This window comes from Monodon monoceros, unplaced genomic scaffold (genome assembly GCF_005190385.1).
Source record: "Monodon monoceros isolate NGI ecotype Baffin Bay Population unplaced genomic scaffold, NGI_Narwhal_1 Super_Scaffold_21, whole genome shotgun sequence".
NCBI classification, from domain to species: Eukaryota; Metazoa; Chordata; class Mammalia; order Artiodactyla; family Monodontidae; genus Monodon; species Monodon monoceros.
Window position 1 is genome coordinate 57,818,469 of NW_021703778.1, and position 26,484 is coordinate 57,844,952.

The following is a 26,484-nucleotide window of genomic DNA, read 5'->3' on the forward strand; positions in this document are numbered from 1 at the left end:
TAACTTGTTTGCAAAATAAGTGTTGTGAAGGCTACAATACTCATTTGTATGTAGGGACACCGGGATTAAAAAACAAAACTAAACTAAATCTCCCTCCTGTAGAGCCATGTATGCTGAATGACTATGAAAGCTTCTCTGCCATGTTGGTTTCAATTGCACTACCTGTTACAGAAGAATAGAATGTGTTTTTACCAGTACAGAGATCAGGAACAATTCATGGCAGATTCAGTGGTCCTAGTCAAGCATAGTAGCCTGGGGTGGTCCTTCTGGGATAGCTGGGTCTGGTGATTCCTTCTCTAACTTCCTTTCCTCTATGTTCCTGGAACTGCAACAATCATCAGATCCCCAATCTTTATTCATGTGAACATCCCATTTTTGGGCAAGGATAGAGATTTTATGTTTTTATTGATACTTTACATGGGTTTCTTTCAATAGGTTATAAAGAAAGGAATACACACCAGTAAAAGAGAGATTGATATGTCATGAAGGATTACACTTTTCCAATTCATATTGGAAAATTATACAGGCAAGTGATTAACCTTTCCATAGGCACATTTTAAAAACATCTTACCAGGAAATATTTTTAAGCAAGCAATTTAAGGTTTTCTTTTTGATAATTTGCAAATAATGATCTTCCTAATAGAGATTTCCATCAAACATCAGTGAACCCCTGAAGGACATTTTTATTCTGCAATACACTGCTAAGAGAATCAGCAGAGCTTGAAATAGTTGAGGATTTAGGTATGACTGCAATTGCCTCTTTAACTTGGAGCTAGAGAATGGATCGTTATTTCCGTTACTTTGCAATTTGTGAGTGCCTTATGTGTTTTACTGACCTGAATCATTCTGAGAAGACTTACCAAAGCTCAGCAGTCTCTGCTTTAACCAAAGATGTGCAAAGAACTTGATAGCACTTGATGAACTGGTAGAAGTTTTTAGTTGGAAAAGAGCAATTTTGTCTGAGTAGAACAACAGTAAGTGACAGCAAATCCAAATTTCTCACCCCCAACTTCTTTGCAATTTGATGACAGAACTTTCTGGGATATTTCAGTGTAAGAGGCTATAGCATCCAAAAAGGATAGGATGCCTCTTTTCTTTCACATGCTTCCTATGAAAAAATCTAAGCCGTGGTTAAATCTAACATTCCTCCTGCTCCTGTGCTGTATTCTACACCTGTGCTGCTGAACTTTGCATGAAAAGAAAGCAGACCTGATAAGTGGTATCACTGTAAATACATGGCCATGCATCTCAAAGAAGCCCTTTCCAGCCTCTCTGCTTCATTTCCTCAACAATTTTGCTTCCTAATTCTCCAAGATGACGTTTTCATAGTTCTACACTTTCTTTAAACTTCCAATATTTGTCTTCACAATGATGAACACTTTCAAACTTTAATGAGAAAATAGAAGCATTCAAGTAAGAAAACCCATCTTTCCATCATTGAACTCCTAAACGTACGTGTATCTGCACCCAGTTATTTCCCTTCTGATTAAAATGGAAGAAGAGCCCTCCTTTCCCCTTCACTTGCAGTTTTCACTAATTCACTCTGATTTTTTTTTCAAACATTTTTTTCCTCTAAAGTGGAAGCGTCCTTTAAGATATCCCATATTTAAAACAAAACATTCTTCTTACACTCCTGCAACTACCACTCAGTTTCTTTTCTCCCTTTCACATACTGAAAGGGTTGTTTCTATCTGTTATGTCTACTTTCTCACCTTTTATTCTCTTTTTAACTTGCTCCTTTCAGGTTTTTGCTACCACTACCCGCAGAAACAGTTTCACCAAAGTCAACAATGAACTCCACTCAGTCAAATATTAGCCTGTTTCTTACTTAGTTTCTTAGTATAGTTTAATATGATGGACCACTCTTTCTTTATTAACAGCTTCTCCACTCTTGGCTTCTTTGGCAACACATTCACCAGCTTTTCTCCTGCCCCACTGACACTCCTTTTCAGGGTTCTCTTTTCTAAATTAACTAATTAATTAAATAATTATTGTAAAAATTGTACTATTTTATTGAGGTATAATTGACATGTAAAAATCTGTATGTGTTGAATGGATACAACTCAGTCAGTCTGGAGGTAAGTATACACTCATGAAACCATCACTGCTTTGATCAAGGCCATAAACATATCCATCACTTTTCAAAGTCACCCCCCCCACCCCTTTATCATTATTTTCTGTGTGTGGTAGAAACACTTAACATAAGATCTACCTTCTTAGCAAATGTTACATATAAAGCACGGTACTGTTGGCTGTAAGTACTATTCTATATAGTAGGTCTCTAGAACTTGTTTATCTTGCATAACTGAAATTTTGTGCCCTTTGACCATTGCCTCTCTTTTTCCCCTTCCCCTAGCCCCTGGCAACCACCATTCTAATCTCTTCTATGAGTTTGACTATTTTATACTCCACATTTAAATGATATCATACAGTGTTTGTTCTTCCATGTCTGGCTTGTTTCACTTAGCATAGTGTTCCCCAAGTCTATCCATGTTGTTGCAAATGCCAGGGTTTACTTCTTTTTTAAGGCTGAATAATAATTTGTTGTTGTGTGTGTATATGTGTATATATATGCCATGTTTTTTTAAATCCATTCATTTGTCAGTGGAGAGTTAGGTTTCTTCCACCTCTTGGCTATTATGAATAATGCTTCAATAAACATGGGGGTACATGTATGCTTTTTGAGATTTTGATTTCAATTCCTTTGGATAAATATCCAGAAGTAGGATTGATGAATCATACAGTAGTTCCATTTTTAGTTAAGAAAGGTAACTCAGTATAATAAAGGTCATATATGACAAGCTCACAGTTAACATTATACTGAACAGTGAAAATCTGAAAGCTTTTCTTTAAGATAGGAACAAGACAAGGATGCCCACTCTCATCACTTTTATTCCCCGTAATACTGGAAGTGCTATCTAGAGTAATTAGAAATAAAATGCAGCTAAATCAGAAGAGAAGAAGTAAAATTGTGTTTGTTTGCAGATGACGTGATCTTATATATTGAAAACCCTAAAGACTCCACCAAAAATCTCTTAGAACTAATAAATGAAATAAGTAAAGTTGTAGGATACAAATCAACGTACAAAATCAATTGCATTTCTAGACACTAACAACAAACTCTCTGAAAAAGAAATTAAGAAAGCAATTCCTTCTACAATAGCATGAAAAAGAATAAAATACTTAGGAATAACTAAACTTAACCAAGAAAGTGAAAGATCTGTACACTGAAAACTATAAAACATTAATGAAAGAAATTGAAGAAGACACAAATAAATGGAAAGATATCCCATGCTGATGAGCTAGAAGAATTCATATTATTAAAATGTTCATACTACCCAAAGTGATCTACATAGTCAATGCAATCCCTATCAAAATTCCAGTGGCATTTTTCACAGAAATAGAAAAAACAATCCTAAAAATTCCTATAGAACCACAAAAGATTCTGAAGAGCCAAAGTACCTTGAGCAAGAAAAATAAAGCTGGAAGCTCCCCATTTTCTGTTTTCAAATTGTATTTGATTTTGATAGTCATCGAAATAGAATGGTACTGGCATATAAACAGACACATAGAACATTAGAACAGAATAGAGAGCTAGGTGTTCTTTGCTCTCCCCAATTCCTGCATCCAAATTCTAAATGTTGGTGTATTTCAGGGCTCACACGTGGGTCCCCTTCTCTTCTCGATTTACATTCTCTCCCTATGTGATTTCATCCAGTCTTATGGTTTTCTTTAAATACAATTTTTGTACTGATAAGTTATCTTTAACTCAGATCTTCACTCTGAGCTTAGTAACTATGCATCCAGTTACCTATATGGCAGATGTTTCACAGACATCTCAAAATTAACATGTAGAAAAGAAGAACTCTCAATATTCGAAGATTTATTAGAAATCCAATTACCATTATTTGAAATGTATCTCTTTCTCTATCAGTACTACTTAATCCACACCATTATCTCTTTTGGGAACTAACTACATAGCTTTTAAACTGGTCTCCTTGCTTTCACTTTTGTCCATCCCTCTTGTCAACACCTTCCCCCCAGCCCTTTTTCCACACAGCAGGAGGAATTAATTAAAAACTGTATTTACTGAGGTATAACGTATAATACACATATAGTAAAATGCATAAATATTAAGTGTACAGCCAAATAATTAGCATCCAGATAAAAATTAGGACGTTATTAGCACTCCAAAGACCAATATTTGTTCTTAAATCTGTTTCAGTTTTTTTGTAATTTTTAATTCTAGAATTCCATTTGATTTGTTTTGTATATATTTCTGTTTTATGGTGAAATTCTCCACCTTATGTATTTCCATATATATATATATATATATATATATATATAAATATAATTTTTTTATCTTTGATAACTCCAATATCTGGATAACCTGTGTTAACTTTTTTTCATTGTCCTTTTGTTCTCTTGATTTTTAGTTATTTGGTACCATCTCCTGACATGCTTGGTAGTTTTTTTTCCGGTTGAATCATCATTACTGTGTGTAAAAAATTGTATAGTTTTAAAATGACCTTATCTTTGTCTACTAAGAGTTCATTTATTTTCCAGAATATAGTCAGAATAAGTTCAGATCACTTTGCTGCATTAGAGACTGGTCTGTTTCCAATTTTATCCTATTCCTAGAGTAGATTTCTTCAGGGATTTCAATAGAAATCTCGAGGCCTTTAGCAGTTGTCTTAGTCTGTCAGGCTGCTATAACAAACTACCATGGACTGGTGATTATACAAAAAAACAAACAAAAAAATTTACCTCTCGCAGTTCTGGAGGGTGGAAATCCAAGATAATGATGCTGGCAGATTTGGTGTGTTGCAGGGGGGTGCATTTCCTGGTTCGCAGATGGCCATCTTTTTGCTGTGTCCTAAAACGGTGGAGAGTAGAAGGCAGAAGAAAGCTATTTCTTGACCCTTGTAAGGGCACTAATCCCATTCACGATGGCTGCATCCTCATAACCTCACCTAATACTAATTACCTTCCAAAGACCCCACCTCCTGACACCATCACATTTGTGGGTAGGGATTTAACATATGAATTTTGAGGAACACAAGTATTCAGTCCATTACAGTAGTGTTCCCTTCCCTTGAAGGCTCCTGAATTTTAATTTTGATCTACCCAGAACCAGAGAAATGCTGAAATATCTGCCTTAGCATTTTAGTCTCTTAGCAACTGCTTTCTGTTTGGTTCCTTGGTGTCTCACTCACATTTGCGCAATTTAGGGATTAGCAGATGCTTCTGGGGAAATTGCCTACAGAATTTTAGGCTTCATGTAATTTTTTTTCTTATGTCTGGAATCCTGTCACCTCAAATACCAGTATTTTGAAAATTGTCAGATGCCTTCATAGAGTTCTTTATTTTTTTCAAAAACCAGAGTTTATATTTTTCCTGGTGTGGGAGTTAGTTTGATATTAGCTACTCTGCCATAGGCGGAAATGAAACACTCCTCTGTTTTAAATGCAAAAATCAAATCACATCACTCCTTTGGTTCAAACTCTCCAACAGCTGTCCATTGCAAGTAGTATAAGATACAAACTCCACACCATGAGCTAAAGTACTGCAAACAATATGCCAAAAGGCGTATAGCAGAGAGTGACAGAACTGAATACAAAACTAGGGTCTTTTGATTCCCAGTCCAGGACGGCAACAATTTTCTCTCTTATGGGTGCTTTGCCACATGAAAAGCAGAATTTGTTTTTTGTTTTTTTTTTTTTTTGTGGTACGCGGGCCTCTCACTGTTGTGACCTCTCCCATTGCGGAGCACAGGCTCCAGACACGCAGGCTCAGCGGCCATGGCTCACGGGCCTAGCCGCTCCGCGGCATGTGGGATCTTCCCGGACCAGGGCACGAACCTGTGTCCCCTGCATCGGCAGGCAGACTCTCAATCACTGAGCCACCAGGAAAGCCCAGAATTTGTATTTTGATGCACTGACTGGGATTCCTCCCAATTTGGTGGAAGCATATAGGACTTAATTGTGTGTTATTTCTGTCTCTAGTACCTGCCACAGAGCCTGCATCATATTTCTAAAATTCTCCCCCTTTCTCCTAGCCCTTTTTATTAGCAGTTAATCATTATTCAAAGAGAAATTTATAGATGTATTGCAAGTCCTTAGATCAAATGTTTCCAGGACTAAATTTTATAATTTTGTAACTAGAGAGCACTACCTTCATGTTACATGTAAGGAAACTCAGGTTTGTGCAGGTTAAAGGACTTGCTTAAGGTCATTTACTTGACTTGTAGCACAGGGAGACAGCAAAATGTGTTTCCTGATTCACAACCTGTGATTATTTTTACAGCCTCTCTTTGCTATGTTGTTGTATTAGAATGGAGATTTGTCCCTTTGGTCTGTGAGAGTTCCCACTGTTTCCCCTGTTGATTATAGCTGTTCTTTACAAATATATATATATATATATTTTTTTTTTGCGGTACTTGGGCCTCTCACTGTTGTGGCCTCTCCAGTTGCGGAGCACAGGCTCCGGACGCGCAGGCTCAGCGGCCATGGCTTACGGGCCCAGCCGCTCCGCGGCATTTGGGATCTTCCCGGACCGGGGCACGCTTTACAAATATTTTTAAAGCTGAAAAACTTACATTTTTTACTAAATAAAATTGCATTCGTAATTCCAATATGTAGACAAGATAAGTGGAACTTTTGCAGATCAAAGGCTGTGGGACATGGAGTCCATACCATTTGTCCTCCTCATTCTCTTTCCACTATTGAGACCCCCTTGGGGACCTAGAGAACCAAAGAACAGAATTCTGAAAACACTGGTAGGGTTTATCTGTTCAAATTACTAAGCCAGCTACCTTTATTTAGTGCTTTTTGCATTACAGAGTTTTGGGACATATATTATCACATTTAACGCCCGTATCATCCTGTGTAAGGTATCTGAGGCATGGATTTTAATATACCCATATTACAAGTGAGAAAACCAGGACTCGGGCTAAGCAAACTTCTGCAAATCATAAAAATAAAGAAATGAACACAGTGACACCAAAATATTATGTCTTGGAGTCCAGTATTTATTTTTCCACATTTAGGGACAATGCATATAAACTTTTACCAGATCCTTCTTAATATAATTACCTAGGAACTGGAGGCCCAGTCTAACCTGAGAATGTCTGTGCTACTGTATAGTATTTTCATTAAAATTCATTTTTCCAACTTTCAAAGAAAATGTCATACGGCATCCAGAAGTACCTTGAGAGCCTCGTGATCTGGCTGAAGAAATTTCAGGTTGAAAACATCGTTGCTCTGTGGAACTTGCTCCTGTACATCTGTGTTATGATTCCCAGACCCATTACTCATCCCCTTAATTCTAAAACATGTCTGTACAACTGTGAATATGCTGTCCATGGGGAAAGATTCTTGCCTCCTTTTGGGGAGTGCAAGAGCAAAACAAATATTTAAAAATTACAATAAAAACCTTTTCTGTATATATCTAGTATTTTTTACTTTCTCAGCTTGGAGTATTTTTAAAAAGCCACAGTCTTTTACATATTTAAATTAAATGATTCTGAGTGCCCATTCTACTGTTGAGAAGGCATCTGTCTTTCCTACTCTGCATCTTTCTTTACCCCTACTGTCCTCGTATTCTAAAAATAGGAACCCTGAGTGTGTTCACTTAGTCCTGGTGGCTCTTGTTTCATGGGATAAAAACAAAGAAGAAAATCTGATGAGTTCTCCTGGAGAGCAGCATTCTCTGCCTCTGTGGTTGCCATAGCACTGGTGTCACGTGAAAATAAGTGATCCCTTGGCCAGATGCGGTACCTGTCTCTTGCTGGAAACCTGTTGATGGCATTAGTAGATCAATACTCCTTTTGTTCTGGAAGGAAGGCAGATTGTGTCTTCTGTGACTGAGGTTCATAGTCGGACAGTTTCTCAGGGTGCAAATCTGAGACAGAAAGACCTTTCCACAGTGCTTTGTTCAGCCGTGGTGTTGCATGCCCATCACAGGCCCAGGGTCTGTCAATTATGACTATTTGGTGACTCGCTGACACAGACACCTAGACACACACTCTCCTAACACATCTACCCATACACTCACATACCCAGAGGCACGCACATGCACTTGTGCAGACACACACACACATACACACATACACTTACACTTTTCCTGAGGGGCGCACCAGGGTGACTGGGCACAGCGCACCTCATCACCTTCATCCTGAGTGAGGCTTTGAGAGTGGAAACCATCCCTTCTTAGACACAAAGCCTGCTCTATTTCCTGACACAAGGTGGACACTATTTCTTCCAAGTAAAAGCCATACCTGGTGGTATGTATAGGACATTTTATAGTTTACACAGTTGTGGAAATCAGTTATCTTATTTGAAAACACAATAGTATTTTACTTTTAGAAATTAAAAAGAAAACAAAGCTCAGGGACATTAAGGGACATGACCAAGGGCACACTGCTTTTGCATACAAACCTCTCTCACTCTCTCTGTCTCTTATATTCCCTCAATTTAGGGTGCGTTATTTAAAAAATAATACAAATTATTCTGACGTGAAAATTATTCAGACATAAAAATGTAAAAAAACAACATGCCTATGCACCAACCACCCAATTTAAGAAAAAAAAAATATTGCAAATAGAAGTGAACCCTGTGTGTATCTCTATATCCCCCTTTCTCTCTCTCTTCCTAGTAAATAACTACTATTCTCTATCTGTTATCGTTTTCTTACATTTCTTTAAACTTTTACTACATATGTATGTATTTTTAAACAATGTCTAGTGCATCTTCTTACAAGTTTTATTACTTTTTGTTGTCTCAGTTTTGTCATTTATAAAATGGGAAAAATAATAATTACTTTATTAGGTTGTTGAGAGCATAAGTGATTTAGTATCTAAAAAAACAATAATGCTTGACATATAGTGAGATTTTTTTAAGTTTTAAAATGCTCCTTTTTTTTGCAGTTTCTTTTTTTCTCTGAACTATATGTTCATGAGATTCATCCATCTTGATATACGTAGTCTGAGCTTATTCATTTCTCCTACTTTCTAGTAGGCCACATTTTATTACAATCATATTAGGATTTTTAAAATACTTTTTAAAAATACTGCTGCTGTAAATATTCTTATACATGTTTTCTATGGAAGAGAGCCTCTAAGGAATATATAGAATTATTGAATTGTCCAGTCATGGAAATGCATATCTTTAACCCAACTTGATATTGCCAAATTGCTTCCAGAAGTTGCTGTACCCAGTTACACTCCCACTGGCAGCTTATGAAAATGCATAAGGAGATGCCATATCCCTGCCAACTTTTTAAATAATTTATGAATTTGTGCTTATCTAAAGGAATTGTCAATTCAGAGGTTTTGTCCTTTTTCTAGTAGACTGTTTGTCCTTTTATCTCTCAGTTGTAGAAATTATTCATAATCCCTTGTCATTTAAATCAGCTAATTATACCATATCACAGCTTGTGACCTTTTTTTCACCCTTTTAGGGTGACTTTTGATAGGTTTTATATTTAGTGCAGTAAAATTTAATATGTTCCTTCTTTATGAGATGTGTCTTTGGGGATTTTGTTGAAAAGATTTTTCCCTACTCTGAAGTCATATATCCTCTTAAATTTTCTTCTAAAAGTTCTAGAATTTTAATTTTTATAGATAGTTCTTTAATTTGGACATTTTAAAGGAATAACATGAAATAGAAATCAATTTTATTTTTTCATATGTGTGTATAATTATCCCAGCATAATTTACTCAGTCTTCCATTTTTTCCCCATTGATCTGTGGTGCTACCTCTGTCTTATACCTAGTGTATATAAAATACATATAAATATCTATATATATTTATATAGATAGATATATGCAGGGTCTATTGGAGGCTTTAGCTTCTGTTCCATTGGTATGTTTGTTTCTAAACCAAATCCTCAATCTTAATTACTTTATATTAAATATTACTTGAAGTAGTATTTATTATACTTTTATTGCTTTGTTGGATATTTTCAGCTATTTGTTCTTTCATAGCAATTTAAGGATCTCAAATTCGATGAAAAACTTGATGGACATTATGTCATATTTCTATTTTCTAAATTGCCCTTTTTGTACACTAAAACTTCATTCTTTTTATCTATTTTTTTCTCAGTTTATGACTATATGATTTTGGTCACTTCAAGGAGGCCCATTTTGGATCTGGATTTGTAGTTTTTTTTAATGTACTCAGTAAGTGGTAAGGCCACTGATAACTACCCTGTGGTGAAGAGCACAGATTTGAAGTAACTAAAAATGACGACTGCCCTCAGCACTTTAGAATTAACTAAAAATCAAGGACATTATTTTACTTCAATGGATAGTAAAATAATGGATAGGAGACTTTGCTGGAAAGTAATACCTTAAGGACTATTGATCTCTTAGCATCTTTTAGGCTGTTTGCTACAATAACACATAGCGGGATACAGTTGAAAGACTTTACAATCACTGTACTTCAGACCCAGGCTTTTCAACTTACTGGCTGATGGGGAATCACTTACTTGAACTTGGGTTTCCTCATCTGTAAATGAAGATTATAATATGCAGCTTACAAGGTTTTGGTAAAAATACATGAGATTATACTTGTGAAATAATATAGCATACTGTCTGCTATGTCATAGCTGTATAAGAAAACATTAATTTTCTGCCTCTTTAGAGGAACTGATTTCAGTTAAGTAACTGAAATTTTTGCTGAGTAGCAAGAAGAAATATTGTTTGCAGGTGATTTAACTACTTGTTGAAGTTGTTGTTGTTTGCAGGTGATTTAACTACTTGTTGAAGGACAGTCGTGGCTCAATTAATTTTTAACGGCCAAAAGAGAATGATTTCTTTTATATCATGAAAAAATTTTAAGTGAACTAAGACAGGCTTTGGAAGAAGACATTCCTTTCTGAGACTCCTGGCTTTACTCTTTACTAGCTATGTGACCTGGAGAAGTTGGTTTTCGTATTGGTGCTATGGAGATAATTTCTTTAAGGTCTTTATAAAAATGAGAGATAGGAGATTCAAACTTCCCACTGCATTGCCTGCGGCAGGGTAAGTGCTTCATAATTAGTAGCTGCTATTTTTTTTTTTTTTACCATTTTATAGAATTGAGCTTTCAAGTATCTTGACGTAACTGAAGGAAGAACGTCTACATTGTCCTACCTGCTTGAGAACAATCTCACTGAGTTGTATATCAATAAAAAATAACTCATTTTTCACTCTTTAATAAATTGAGACCTAATACCTGAGAATTTTTTCTGGTAACTTTCACAAGAGTCACCACTCACTAGGTGCACATAGGATAAATGGAATAATGGAAAAATGATGTTTGTTTATCTCAATTATTGTTATCAGATATATATTAGTTGCCAAACCAGAATCCCATCAGGACACCTGCAAAGATTAGCAAGTATATCATTGATAAAACACTTCCAACTCTAGGATTCCAACGGCAGAAAACAAAGAACTCCTGGATCCCCTGAGTGTTAAGTTGGAGAATTCTGATTGACAAAACACCATCAAAGGAAATTCAAGAAAGGGGCATGGACACTTTTTCATAATGTCTTCCATAAAAAAGCAAAGGGATTTAAAATTTTAGAAATCTGCCATGGGTTTTCCCCTTTTGGCAAAACACAAGAAACATGAAGAAAACCACATCAAGGCACGTCATAACCAAATTGCTCAAAAAAGGGAATAAAGAACAAAACTTTTTTTTATTAAGTTAATTTTATATTTTGTATTTAATGGAACAAGTGGTGATTGGGGGACGTTTATAAACAATACAATTGGTAGTGTATTTCCAGCCAAAACCAAGCTTTTGGGTTTTTCTTTGCTCTTTATTAGGTGTTCCAGGACCTGTAATTAATGCCAACAGTTTTCTCCACTTGGTGCTGACCTTCCCACCTCCGCGCTCATTGCGGGCACCTGAGCCTGATTGCTGTGGCTGACCTGGGCTCGCAATTGTCCCTGAGCCAGGCCCCATTTCACTTTGCCCGCTTCCATCTGTGGCCCCGCCCAGTCCTCTTCCCTGGAGTCCCAGCACCTGCGGGTATCATTGCTGATGGGAACAACCTGGGATCCCCCCGGGGGAAGCGTGGGCGGGAGAGAACCTGAAATAGGCAAGGCGGGCTTGAGGAGGGAGCAGCTGTGAGCACGGGCTCCGAGACGTGGGGGAGGTGTCGGGGGAGAGGAAGGAGAGCCCGGAGGAGAGGAGGGACCCGTGAGCGGCGTGTGGTCACAGCGGCGACCTGCAGAGGCCATGGCAGTTCCAGGACGGAGAGCAGGTAAGACAGCGGCCCTGCAGGGAGGAAGAAAGCCCTCCCCTCTCCACTTGTGCCCCATGACGCAAGTGACCTCGAAGCACCCCAAATGAGTACATTCAGTTCCCTCTCGGGACTGGCCTCCTTTGCGGGAGGGGTGAGATTCAAGGGCAACTGGATGTGCCTCCGCCAGCCTCCCCGCATCTATTTGCTGATGGCTGAAATTGTTTTTTTTTGTTTTGCGGTACGTGGGCCTCTCACTGCTGTGGCCTCTCCCATTGCGGAGCACAGGCTCCGGACGCGCAGGCCCAGCGGCCATGGCTCACGGGCCTAGTCGCTCTGCGGCATGGGGGATCTTCCCGGACCGGGGCACGAACCCGTGTCCTCTGCATTGGCAGGCGGACTCTCAACCACTGCGCCACCAGGGAAGCCCAAATGTGTGTTTTTTTTGTTTTGTTTTTTTTGCGGTATGCGGGCCTCTCACTGTTGTGGCCTCTCCCGTTGCGGAGCACAGGCTCAGCGGCCATGGCTCACGGGCCTAGCCGCTCCGCAGCATGTGGGATCTTCCCGGACCGGGGCAGTAACCCGTGACCCCTGCATCGGCAGGCGGACTCTCAACCACTGCACCACCAGGGAAGACCCTGAAATTCTTTCAATAGCACATAAGACCTTTCACTTCCATACTTAAAAGATTGAATTCTAATACAAAGGACAAATGTTTCCTGAACCCAAATGTGTTTGTAGTAGAAGTATAAGTGACTAAGGTAAGGTCTGTTCAGTGGGGATAGAGGTTAGGAAAAGGGACACCTCGCTTGGGGTGGAAAAGCCCGGAAACGGGAGGCTCGGGTCCAAAGAGGCCGATATTCACAGTCTGGCCGTGTTCTTCTGGGCTGTTGACCTGAGATCGATCTGAGTCCGGGAGAAGCGGCCCGGGCGGGGTCCCCGGGTGGGCAGCCGCGTCGTCAGCCGCAGCAGGGCCACTGCTTGAATTATTTCCTCTGCCTGAGATCGCGCTCGGGACTTTTGTGTGGGAGAAGCATTTCACGAATCTCTACACCGCAGAATACTTCCAAGTATTGAGTTACTCAAAAGATGCTTACTATTCATGGGCATGAACTCAGAGAACAAATATGCTCACACCAAAAGGGACAGACCTAAATGTGGGGCTTTCTTTGATTATATTGGTTCCTAGTTAAATATAACAGATACTCCTTCTCCAGGGGTCTACAGAATCTTTTACAGAGTGACAATAACTTTTTCCTTTTGACTAGACCTCTTCCTCCATGTTCTCGGCGTCCCCTGCCAGCCATGAGGGGATGGCCTCATTCTGAAGTCTGTTTGCCAGGTTATGGGAGCTTGGAAGTCTTTTCAGCTGTCGAACACAGATTACTCATCCCTTTTTAAATGATCTAACATACATACAACCGTGGCTAGAATAGTGACTCGGCCACTTAGTGAATGGATATTATTTTTCATCCATGACAAACATGTTTGAAAGTTATCTAATTGTTCCCTCACTCCCTAATTAGGACACTGAAAGCGCTCTAGGGAGTCCCTTCCTTTCAGACAGCACTTTTAATTCTCTTTAATGTATCTTCACATTCATTGTCTCATTTTATTCAGTGCAGGTAAAGTAGGTAGCTGATGTGTCATTGTTCTCACTTGACAGATTAGAAAGATAAGACACAGCAAGGGTTTGCTTTGGTCACAGAGTAAATTAGGAGCAAACCTGGATCTGTTAAGTGAGGTCGGCTGCATTGGGTGGTCCCCTGACCCAGGCTCCGCACAACTTCAGACCCTTGTATCCAGGACTAATGAGCTCACCTGAATCTCACTAGGCCTGAGCATCAGGTGGGCTGAGTAGGGCATGTCAGTCATCCAGCCGGCACCCTCCTCCCTCCAGATAGGATGGGGGTGGAGAAGCCAAATGCAGGCTGTCTGTCCCTGAGTCAGGGCCTAATGGGCAGGGAGAGCTTTGCCTTTTTTCAGAGAACCTTATCAGGTTCTTAAAGTGGGACTTGTAGTGAACAGCATTCTCAAAATAACAAGTGTCAGCCATGGACAAAATTTTCTAAATAGTAAAACATTACCACTGATTAGAAATCTAATGTATCAAGGTGCTTTGGGCTTAGAACACAACACTTCTCTCACAGAGGGGATTTGCTAACAATTCACTGGCTACAGTGGCAGAGCCAGGGTCTCTGTTCTGTCCCTCTCAGACCTCTGTTCTGTGTCTTGATCAATTCTTCTGTCATTCTGTGTCCTCTGTGGGTATGTTTGTGCGTGAGGGTAGAGAGGGTGGATGGATATGTGTAAATTCTCTGCTGTCCTGCTTATAAATCCTTACACACTTTCTTTCTCTCCTCCACTCTATTTGGAAAGTTTTTGTCTCAGATCATTGACTCTGTTAGTTATATCAGCCTCCTTCTCTGCCTCTCCAAGAGGGAGAAGCTATTTACCTTTGAAGAGATGCTATGGTTTAGGTGGGGAAGATCTGGCTTCCCGCAGAGCCCTGAGAGGAGGATCGAGGAAAGAAAATAACCCTGTATTTCTGGCATTTCCTGGCTGCCCAGAGCATCTCTCTACAGCTGACATGGATAAAATTTTTTCAAATGCTACAGGTTTTTAAAACATCATTTATAATGTGACTCATATTAGCATTTAAGATACTGGTTATTTATTTTTTAACATCTTTATTGGAGTATAATTGCTTTACAGTGTTGTGTTAGTTTCTGCTATATAACAAAGTGAATCAGCTATACGTATACATATATTCCCATATCCCCTCCCTCTTGCGTCTCCCTCCCACCCTCCCTATCTCACCCTTCTAGGTGGTCACAAAGCACCTAGCTGATCTCCCTGTGCTATGCGACTGCTTCCCTCTAGCTATCTATTTTACATTTGGTAGTGTATATATGTCCATGCCACTATCTCGCTTTGTCATAGCTTACCCTTCCCCCTCCCCGTGTCCTCAAGTCCATTCTCTACGTCTGCGTCTTTATTCCTGTCCTGCCCCTAGGTTCTTCAGAACAATTTTTTTTTTCTATATTCCATATATATGTGTTAGCATATGGTATTTGTTTTTCTCTTTCTGACTGACTTCACTCTGTATGACAGACTTTAGGTCCATCCACCTCACTACAAATAACTCAATTTTGTTTCTTTTTATGGCTGAGTAATATTCCGTTGTATATATATGCTACATCTTCTTTATCCGTTAATCTGTTGATGGACACTTAGGTTGCTTCCATGTCCTGGCTATTATAAATAGAGCTGCAATGAACATTGTGGTACATGACTCCTTTTGAATTATGGTTTTCTCAGGGTATATGCCCAGTAGTGGGATTTCTGGGTTGTATGGTAGTTCTATTTTTAGTTTTTTAAGGAACCTCCATACTGTTCTCCATAGTGGCTATAAGATACTGGTTATTTTTACTGCATAGAATGTGACATATTCATTTTGTATGTTATCACATTTCTAAAAACTCAGTTTACCTCCTAAATTTATTGGAAAGCAATTTTAAAATGTAGCTTGATACTCCTGACAGACACAAGTGCTCTTGAACAAGTGGAAAGATACCTCGTGTTCTTGCACAGGATGACTGAACATTATAAAGATTGCATTTTCCCTAAGTTAAATTTTTTTACTTTTTATTTTAAAATTATTCAGTTTTCTTGAGATATAATTGACATACAGCACTGTATAAGTTTACACCTGTACAGCATAATGTTTTGACTTACATATAATGTGAAATACCACAGTAAGTTTAGTTAACATCCATCATTTCATACAGATACAAAAGAAAAAAAGTTTTTCTTCCTGTGGTGAGAACTCTTAGGATTTACTCTTCACTTTCATACATACCATACTTTTTCTATGGGTTTTTTTGTTTTGCTTTTGTGTTGGATTCCACATATGAGATCATATATTATATGTCTTTCTCTGATGTATTTCACTTAGCATAATGCCTTCAGCATGCATCCATGTTGTTGTAAATGGCAGAAGTTCCTTCTTTTTATGGCTGCATAATATTTCATTGTGTATATACCACACTTTCTTTATCCACTCATGGGTTGATTGATACTTAAGTCATTTCCATGTCTTAGCTACTGTAAATAATGTGGTTAAGAACATGGTGATACAGATGTCTCTCTGACATAGTGCTTTTGTTTCTGTCAGATGTATTCCCAGAAGTGGAATTGCTGGATCATATGGTAGTTCTATTTTTCTGAGGAATCTCCATGCTGTTTTCCATAGTGGCTGTACCAACTTACAGTCACCCTAACCATGCACAAGTATTCCCTTTTCTCCACAGCCTTGCCAGCATTTGTTATTGCTTGTCCTTTTGATAATAGCTATTCTGACAGGTGTGAGGAGTTGTCTCCTTGTGGTTTTGATTTACATTTTTCCAAGATGTTTAGCACCTTTTAATGTACCTGTTAGCCGTATGTGTATACCTTCTTTGGGAAAATGTCTATTAGGTACTTTACCTATTTTTCAGTTGGATTATTTGTTTTTTGCTATTGAGTTGTATGGTTTCTTTTTATATTTTGGATATTAATTCCTTGTTAGATATATGATTGGCAAATATATTCTCCCATTCTGTAGGTTGTCTTTTCATTTTCTTTATTTCTTTTGCTGTGCAGAAGCTTTTAGTTCAGTGTAGTCCCACTGTTTATTTTTTATCTTGTTTGGGTCATATCCAAAAAAATTGTGGTGGAGGCCCATGTCAAGGAACCTTTTTCCTGTTTTCTTCTAGGAGTTTTATGGTTTCCAGTCTGACATTTAAATTTTTAATCCATTTCGAGTTAATTTTGTGAATGATGTAAGATAGGGGTATTGTTTCATTATTTTTGTATGAGTATCCAAATTTCCTGGTACCATTTATTGAAGAGAATGTTTTTTCTCCATGAGTATTCTTTGTTCCCTTGTCAAATATTAGTTGACTATATGTGCATGGCTTTATTTCTCAGTGCTTGATTCTGTTCCATTGGTCTTTGTGTCTGTTTTTAATGCCAGTACAATACTGTTTGGATTGCTATAATATTAGAATATAGCTTGAAATCAGGAAGTGTGATGCCTCCTGCTTTGTTCTTTTTTCAGCATTGCTTTGGCTATCCAGTGTCTTTCGTAGCTCCATATAAACTTTAGGATTGTTTTTTCTACTTATTTAAAAGAAAAAAAATTTTAGAGCAGCCAGAGGGTAAAAAATACCAGCAGACTCACATGCCAAGAAATGTTAAAGGTAGTATTTCAGGAAGCAGGAAAGTCATACCAGATAGAAACATAAACCCAGACAAAGAGTGAAGAAAACTACAAATGTGAACTACATGTAAGATGTTGTCTCTGCTCACCTATTAGGAAAAGTAAGAAGTTGGGTAGAACAATATATCATTCAACAAAGCCTGCTTAATGAAATTATTATTAAAATTATTTAAATGTTAAAATAATGCATTGCTTTTAGTCAGTAACCCAAAAGACTGAATGAAATTTGAGTAGACAGTACCTCTGTCTCCCCTTCTCAGAACTTTGCCTCACAGCAACCCCTCAAAAGGTTTTTCTCCCTATGTCCAAATAATGTGCTTATACCGCTATTGGTTCTCAATATTAATCATCCTTTATTAAACTTACATAGTAGATATATATTAAACTCTTTAGCATCTTTCTTTTCTACTCACCCTTCTCATGCTCTATATTTCTCATTTATTGAAATAGTTCTTTGTTTAGTATGATGATATACTTTTGACTTCAAAGTCATCAGAATTCTACCATTAAACTTATTTAGTTGAACATCTTGTGTTCTCTCTAGAATTGACTGCTTTGTTCATTTGCTTAGTTTTCTATGACACCATCATTTTTTTTCTACGTGTACCATCATACCTATCAGACAACTGTTAAGTATTATTTCCCAGACATACAGAGCTTTTACGATATTTTGTTAAGTCTTATCTTGTTCTTTGCTCTGGATCCCTGCTTCATTGTTCTTCCTGGGACTTCTGTTGGCGACCATTTGTGGAATTCCCTTCATTGTCCTCATAAGATACCTGGATGCTATATCTCTTTTCGAAGTTGACTCTATTATCATGGAAGTGAGAACATTTCTGAGAAAGAATCCATACGATGCTCACTTCTTATCTTCCTTTTTTGGAGCATATTCATGGTTGGAAATGTCTTTGTCTATAGAAAGTTTTTTGAAAAGCTGTAGGGTAATCTGGTGGCAAGCTTGAATTTTCATTGGTTTGTGTCCGAAAGTGTTGCAGATGTCACTTTCTGGGAATCTTGTCTCTGAGGCTCTTTACTTTGTCTAGAGGAGGAGCCTCTAGTTCCCTTAACTACAGGTCATCTGTGGTTCTGGGAGCAGATGGGGAAAGAGTTCTTAAAGTTCAGTGGTTCGTATATAGGATTTCATTTAACTTTGCTGTCCTTATCTCATTCCCAGCATTTGCCTGGCTTTTTTGGATCCACAGACTCCCAGATTCAATTTATCATGAGAACAAACCTTGGCTCTCCTTCCTGAGGTGTGACAGCTTGACTGTGCATGATGGTGAACAGAACCCAGGGGTCCAAATACTGTATTCAGATGGTCAGTCTTTCTCTTGCTTTCATCCTTTCTTCTGGTGTGCACTCCTTGTTACCTGGCGCCTCATAGTCTGGGATATGTCAGAGGTTTTTGTGATCAGAATAAGTTTCTTTCTTGTAGTAACTACTCACTTAAGTATCTTTCCTATTGCTTCTTTCATTCTGAGGGCCTTTCTATATTTTAATATATCACCTAAATGAAATTACAAAAGGGAGAAGAGGTACATATTTTGGGCCAATTCATCAAGTTTAAACACAATTTCCATGTTATATTTTAAAGCCCTCGGGTAAGGAATAGAAAGGTTTAAATAAAACACCATCGTCTACTACAAATGACCAAAAAACTTTCTACTAGTTTGTAATTAAAAATCCAGAGGCAGGAAAACCATACTGACCACTGGAGAAATCATGAAAATCTGAATATGGCACTAATAGGGCTCAGCAGAAGAATGTGAATGTGAGAGGGATTTAGGAGATGATTTCAACCAGACTGAGTGACCAATTGAATATGGGGGTGAATGTAATGAAAAGAATAAAAAGTCTAGGATGACTTTAAGGCTTTTGATTTGATGACTGGGTGGAAGCCATTATCTTCTTTTCAACAGAGAATGCAGGAGGAAGATTGGCAGAGGAATAGGTCAGATCTATTTTAGATTTACTGAATTAGAGATGCCTGGGGCTCACCCAAGCAGAGTTGGTCGCTAGGTAGATATTATGTTCTTAAAGTTTGAAAAGCAGTGATTGCAACGTGTACTAGCGCCATTCTCAATGATGTACTTGTAATGGGCTCTAATAATTCTGTTGGTAAAGCAGTATTTCTTGATCCCTTGACTCTTGGAGCAAATATAAGTAATACAGTGATTCCATTTCAGAAGCATCTGCCTTTATTTGAAATGGGAAAGAATTTTAAGACCTCTGAGACTCATGTTTAGAGAAATAGGAAATGATATATAAAGCAGAATCTGAAGGCTAAAGTTTGGGTTTGTCGGAATAGATAAATTTCCTTATAAAAGTGAATTATTACTGATCCTAAAGCCATCTTGAAGAGAATAACTATTAAGACAAGAGCTTGAAATACCCCAATGACCACCTAGACTCCTCTAAATCTTAAAAAAAAACACATCAAGTGCAGATATTTTCAGGTGTGCTGTTAAAACGTGACTCTGAGCTGACAGTTTACACAGAATGACTTGCAATGGACTTGCTCAGAATAAAAGTAGCATATAATCATCATTTCACATACATTCTTATTCTTTATTTTTCTCTTTTGTTCCAGCAGAAGTCATCCTCCAAATAAAGTTATTCACTTATTTTATGTTCCATGTGCTATCTCGTCATCTCATCTTACCCACTGAATTTCTTTCTGCAGTCATTCTTTTTTTCCATTTGTTCTCTGAAAAGACATTTAATAGATACCTACCATATGACTCAGGCTTAAACTGGCCAAAATGTCAAAAGTAGCAACATGGATTATCATACTAAGTGAAACATGTTAGATATAAGAAGACAAATATCCTGTAATATCACTTATGTGGAATATAAAGAAATTAATACAAATCAACTTATTTACATAAACAAGCTCACAGACATAGAAAACAAACTTGTGGTTACCAAAGGGGAAAGGAGATGGGGAGGGATAAATGAGGAGTATGGGATTAACAGATACACACCACTGCATATAAAATATGTAAACAATGAGGATTTACTGTATAGCAACAGGGAACTATATTCAGTATCTTGTAATAATCTGTAGCAGAAAAGAATCTGAAGCTGTACACCTGAAACTAACACAATATTGTAAATCAACTATAGTTAAATTGAAAAAAAATAAAGGCAATTGGACAATGGTGAAAGTTGATTGAGGGGCACTGGCAGTTGGCAGGCAGGCAGGATGGAAAGAGCACTTGGCTTGTTTTTTGAGTTTTCAGACTCTGCTCCACATAGCAGAGTACTGGATCAGGGGGTACTCTTGCCCATTTATGGTCCCCTACTGTGTGTCATGAAAACTATTATTAGAGTGAAGCCACATTCCTGGAAATGCAAATTCTCCAAATTTGTTTGTTTGGTAGGTTCCTTGCAGCAGCCTCACCTGACCATACTGACATCAAATACATTCTTGTGGACAGAAATATCAAAAAATGAGCACATGGGGCTTCCCTGGTGGCGCAGTGGTTAAGAGTCCGCCTGCCGATGCAGGGGACACGGGTTCGTGCCCCGGTCCGGGAAGATCCCACATGCTGCAGAGCGGCTGGGCCCGTGAGCCATGGCCGCTGAGCCTGCGCGTCCGGTGCCTGTGCTCCGCAGCGGGAGAGGCCACAACCGTGAGAGGCCCGCGTACCGCAAAAAAAAAAAAAAAAAAAAAAGAGCACATGCATTACAACACCTATTTGCATTGATAAGAAAAGAAATTGTGGCTAATATTGTGGACCATGTTCTTTACTTCAAATCATAACCCCTTATTGCAATTGTATGCCTGAGCCATTGCCTGAATTTTTTTTTTTTTTGTGGTACGCGGGCCTCTCACTGCTGTGGCCTCTCCCGTTGCGGAGCACAGGCTCCGGACGCGCAGGCCCAGCGGTCATGGCTCACGGGCCCAGCCGCTCCGCGGCATGTGGGATCCTCCTGGACCGGGGCACGAACCCGTGTCCCCTGCATCGGCAGGCGGACTCTCAACCACTGCACCACCAGGGAAGCCCGTCCCTGAATTTTTAATGTTTAATACACCAATAGTTGAATAGAATAAGGCTGAAAATAAGGGCTACCTAGGCACAAGGGGGAGAAAAGCCTGTAACAAAAAAGGATTTATATTGTATCTTAAATGATAAACACTCAAATATCAATATGAACATTTTCAAGGCAGTTTAATATAGTTTCTCATGCACTTGTAGTACTTTCATGTATTGCTTGATGTATGCAAGTATGTGCCAGGCACAGAGATGGAATGTGGAGTCCCTTATAAATGTGACCACCTGGTTCCCATTTTTAAGGAGCTCACAATCTGCAGTAGAAGAAGGCAGTCTTTAAAATGTATGATATTAATTCAAACTTGGAACCCAGCTGAGAACAGCTGGTACTGCTACTTTCTTACAGAATGAGAATGCAGCTATCAGTTGAAAGGGAATTAATGTGATATACAACACTTAAGGGATGTAGAGTCTTCTCTCAGGGCTTTATATTAAAGAGAATAATTCCCATTACTCTACCGTGGTTTTGTTCTCTTTTAAGGAAACATGAGAATAGGTTAGATCATCTCTTCGAGTCTCCTTATTTTCATTCTGGATTACATAAACAGGGCAGAAGCATCCTTGGAAGTGAAACTTCTCATTAAAAAACCCTTGAGATTTATTTTGTATTTTATTTCATTTTTTAACATCTTTATTGGAGTATAATTGCTTTAAAATGGTGTGGTAGTTTCTGCTGTATAACAAAGTGAATCAGCTATACATATACATATATTCCCATATCTCCTCCCTCTTGTGTCTCTCTCCCACCCTCCCTATTCCACCCATCTATGTGTTCACAAAGCACCGAGCTGAACTCCCTGTGTTATGCGGCTGCTTCCGTCTAGCTATCTATTTTACATTTGGTAGTGTATATATGTACATGCCACTCTCTCAATTCGTCCCAGCTTACCCATCCCCCTTCCCATGACCTCAAGTCCATTCTCTATATCTGTATCTTTATTCCTGCCCTGCCCCTAGGTTCTTCAGAATCTTTTTTTTTTTTTTAGATTCCAGATATATGTGTTAGCATACTAGTTAGTATTTGTTTTTCTCTATCTGACTTACTTCACTCTGTATGACAGACTCTAAGTCCATCCACTTCACTACACGTAACGTAATTTCGTTTATTTTTATGGCTGAGTAATACTCCATTGTATATATGTGCCACATCTTCTTTATCCATTCATCTGTCGATGGACACTTAGGTTGCTTCCATGTCTTGGCTATTGTAAATAGAGCTGCAATGAACATTGTGGTATATGACCTTTTTTGAATTATGTTTTTCTCAGGGTATATGCCCAGTAGTGGGATTGCTGGGTTGTATGGTAATTCTATTTTTAGTTTTTTGAGGAATCTCCATAATGTTCACAATAGTGGCTGTACCAATTTACATTCCTACCAAGAGTGCAAGAGGGTTCCCTTTTCTCCACACTCTCTCCAGCATTTATTGTTTCTAGATTTTTTGATGATGTCCATGCTGACAGGTGTGAGGTGATACTTCATTGGAGTTTGGATTTGCATTTCTCTAATGATTAGTGATGTTGAGCATCCTTTCATGTGTTTGTTGGCAATCTGTATATCTTCCTTGGAGAAATGTCTATTTAGGTCTTCTGCCCATTTTTGGATTGGGTTGTTTGATTTTTTGATATTGAGCTGCATGAGCTGCTTGTAAATTTTGGAGATTAATCCTTTGTCAGTTGCTTCATTTGCAAATATTTTCACCCATTCTGAGGATTGTCTTTTGGTATTGTTTATGGTTTCCTTTGCTGTGCAAAAGCTTTTAAGTTTCATTAGGTCCCATTTGTTTATTTTTGTTTTTATTTCCATTTCTGTAGGAGGTGGGTCAAAAAGGACCTTGCTGTGATTTATGTCATGAAGTGTTCTGCCTGTGTTTTCCTCTAAGAGTTTTATACTGTCTGGCCTTACATTTAGGTCTTTAATCCATTTTGAGTTTATTTTTGTGTATAGATTTAGGGAGTGCTCTAATTTCATTCTTTTACATGCAGCTGTCCAGTTTTCCCAGCACCACTTATTGAAGAGTCTGTCTTTTCTCCACTGTATATTCTTGCCTCCTTTATCAAAGATAAGGTGACCATATGTTCATGGGTTTATCTCTGGGCTTTCTATCCTGTTCCACTGATCTATATTTCTGTTTTTGTGCCAGTACCATACTGTCTTGATTACTGTAGCTTTGTAGTATAGTCTGAAGTCAGGAAGCCTGATTCCTTCAGCTCTGTTTTTCTTTTTCAAGATCGTTTTGGCTATTCGAGGTCTTTTGTGTTTCCATACAAATTGTGAAATTTTTTGTTCTAGTTCTGTGAAAAATGCCAGTGGTAGTTTGATAGGGATTGTATTGAATCTGTAGATTGCTTTGGTTTGTAGAGTCATTTTCACAATGTTGATTCTTCCAGTCCAAGAGCATGGTATATCTCTCCATCTATTTTTATCATCTTTAATTTCTTTCATCAGTGTCTTATAATTTTCTGCATTCAGGTCTTTTGTCTCCTTAGGTAGATTTATTCCTATGTATTTTATTCTTTTGTTGCAAGCGTGAGTGTTTCCTTAATTTCTCTTTCAGATTATTCAGCTTTAGTGTATAGGAATGCAAGAGATTTCTGTGCATTAATTTTGTATCCTGCTACTTTACCAAATTCACTGATTAGCTCTAGTAGTTTTCTGGTAGCATCTTTAGGATTCTCTATCTACAGTATCATGTCAGCTGCAAATGGTGACAGCTTTACTTCTTCTTTTCTGGTTTGGATTCCTTTTATTTCTTTTTCTTCTCTGACTGCTGTGGCTAAAACTTCCAAAACTATGTTGAATAATAGTGGTGAGAGTGGGTAACCTTGTCTTGTTCCTGATGTTAGTGGTAATGGTTTCAGTTTTTCACCATTGATAACAATGTTGGCTGTGGGTTTGTCATATATGGCCTTTGTTATGTTGAGGTAAGTTCCTTCTGTGCCTATTTTCTGGGGGTTTTTATCATAAATTGGTGTTGAATTTTGTTGAAAGCTTTTTCTGCATCTATTGACATGATCGTATGTTTTTTCTCCAATTTGTTAATATGGCTTATCATATTGATTGAGTTGCTTATGTTGAAGAATGCTTGCATTCCTGGGATAAAACCCATTTGCTCATAGTGTATGATCCTTTTAATGTGCTGTTGGATTCTGTTTGCTAGTATTTTGTTGAGGATTTTGGCATCTATGTTCTTCAGTGATATTGGCCTGTAGTTTTCTTTTTTGTGGCATCTTTGTCTAGGTTTGGTATCAGGGTAGTGGTGGACTTGTAGAATGAGTTTGGGAGTGTTCCTTCCTTGCTATATTTTGGAAGAGTTTGAGAAGGATAGGTGTTAGCTCTTCTCTAAATGTTTCATAGAATTTGCCTGTGAAGCCATCTGGTCCTGGGCTTTTGTTTGTTGGAAGATTTTTTTTTTTCTTTTTTTGCGGTACGTGGGCCTCTCACTGTTGTGGCCTCTCTTGTTGTGGAGCACAGGCTCCGGACGTGCAGGCTCAGCAGCCATGGCTCATGGGCCCAGCCGCTCCACGGCATGTGGGATCCTCCTGGACCAGGAAACAAACGCGTGTCCCCTGCATTGGCAGGCGGATTCTCAACCACTGTGCCACCAGGGAAGCCCCTGTTGGAAGATTTTTAATCACAGTTTCAATTTCAGTGCTTGTGATTGGTCTGTTTATACTTCGTATTTCTCCATGGTTTATTCTTGGAAGGTTGTGCTTTTCTAATAACTTGTCCATTTCTTCCAGGTTGTCCCTTTTATTGGCATATAGTTGCTTGTAGTAATCCCTCATAATCCTTTGTGTTTCTGCAGTGTCAGTTGTTACTTTTCCTTTTTCATTTCTAGTTCTATTGATTTGAGTGTTCTCCCTTTTTTTCTTGATGAGTCTGGCTAATGGCTTATCAATTTTGTTTATCATCTCAAAGAACCAGCTTTTAGTTTTATTGATCTTTGCTATCATTTCCTTCATTTCTTTTTCATGTATTTCTGATATGATCTTTATGATTTCTTTCCTTCTCCTAACTTTGGGGTTCTTTTTTCTTCTTTCTCTAATTGTTTTAGGTGCAAGGTTAGGTTGTTTATTTGAGATGTTTCCTGTTTCTTAAGGTAAGATTGTATTGCTATAAACTTCCCTCTTAGAACTGATTTTGCTGCATCCCATTGGTTTTGGGTTGTCATGTTTTCATTGTCATTTGTTTCTAGGTATTTTTTAATTTCCTCTTTGATTTCTTCAGTGATCTCTTGGTTATTTAGTAGTGTATTGTTCAGCCTCCATGTGTTTGTATTTTTTACAGATTTTTTTCCTGTAATTGATATCTAGTCTCATAGCATTGTGATCAGAAAAGACACTTGATGTGATTTCAATTTTCTTAAATTTACCAAGGCTTCATTTGTGACCCAAGATAAGATGTATCCTGGAGAATATTCCATGAGCTTTTGAGAAGAAAGTGTAATCTGCTGTTTTTGGATGGAATGTCTTATAAATATCAATTATGTCCATCTTGTTTAATGTATCATTTAAAGCTTGTGTTTCCTTATTTATTTTCACTTTGGATGATGTGTCTATTGGTGTAAGTAGGGTGTTAAAGTCCGCTACTATGATAGTGTTACTGTCGAATTCCTCTTTATGGCTGTTAGCATTTGCCTTATGTATTGAGGTGCTTCTGTGTTGGGTGAATAAGTATTTATAATTGTTATATCTTCTTCTTGGATTGATCCCGTGATCATTAAGTAGTGTCCTTCTTTGTCTCTTGTAATAGGCTTTATTTTAAAGTCTAGTTTTTCTGATATGAGAATTGCTACTCCAGCTTTCTTTTGATTGCCATTTGCATGGAATATCTTTTTCCAACTCTTCACTTTCAGTCTGTATGTGTCCCTAGGTATGAAGTGGGTCTCTTGTAGACAGCGTATGTATGGGTCTTTTTTTGGTATCC

General features: G+C 38.2%; 1 protein-coding gene across 1 annotated transcript in view; it reads left to right on the top strand.

Annotated features, from left to right (window-relative positions):
* The window catches only part of UNC13C (unc-13 homolog C), a 591,853-nt gene that overhangs the window by 85,641 nt on the left and 479,728 nt on the right, over positions 1–26,484 (top strand). The window lies entirely within an intron of this gene.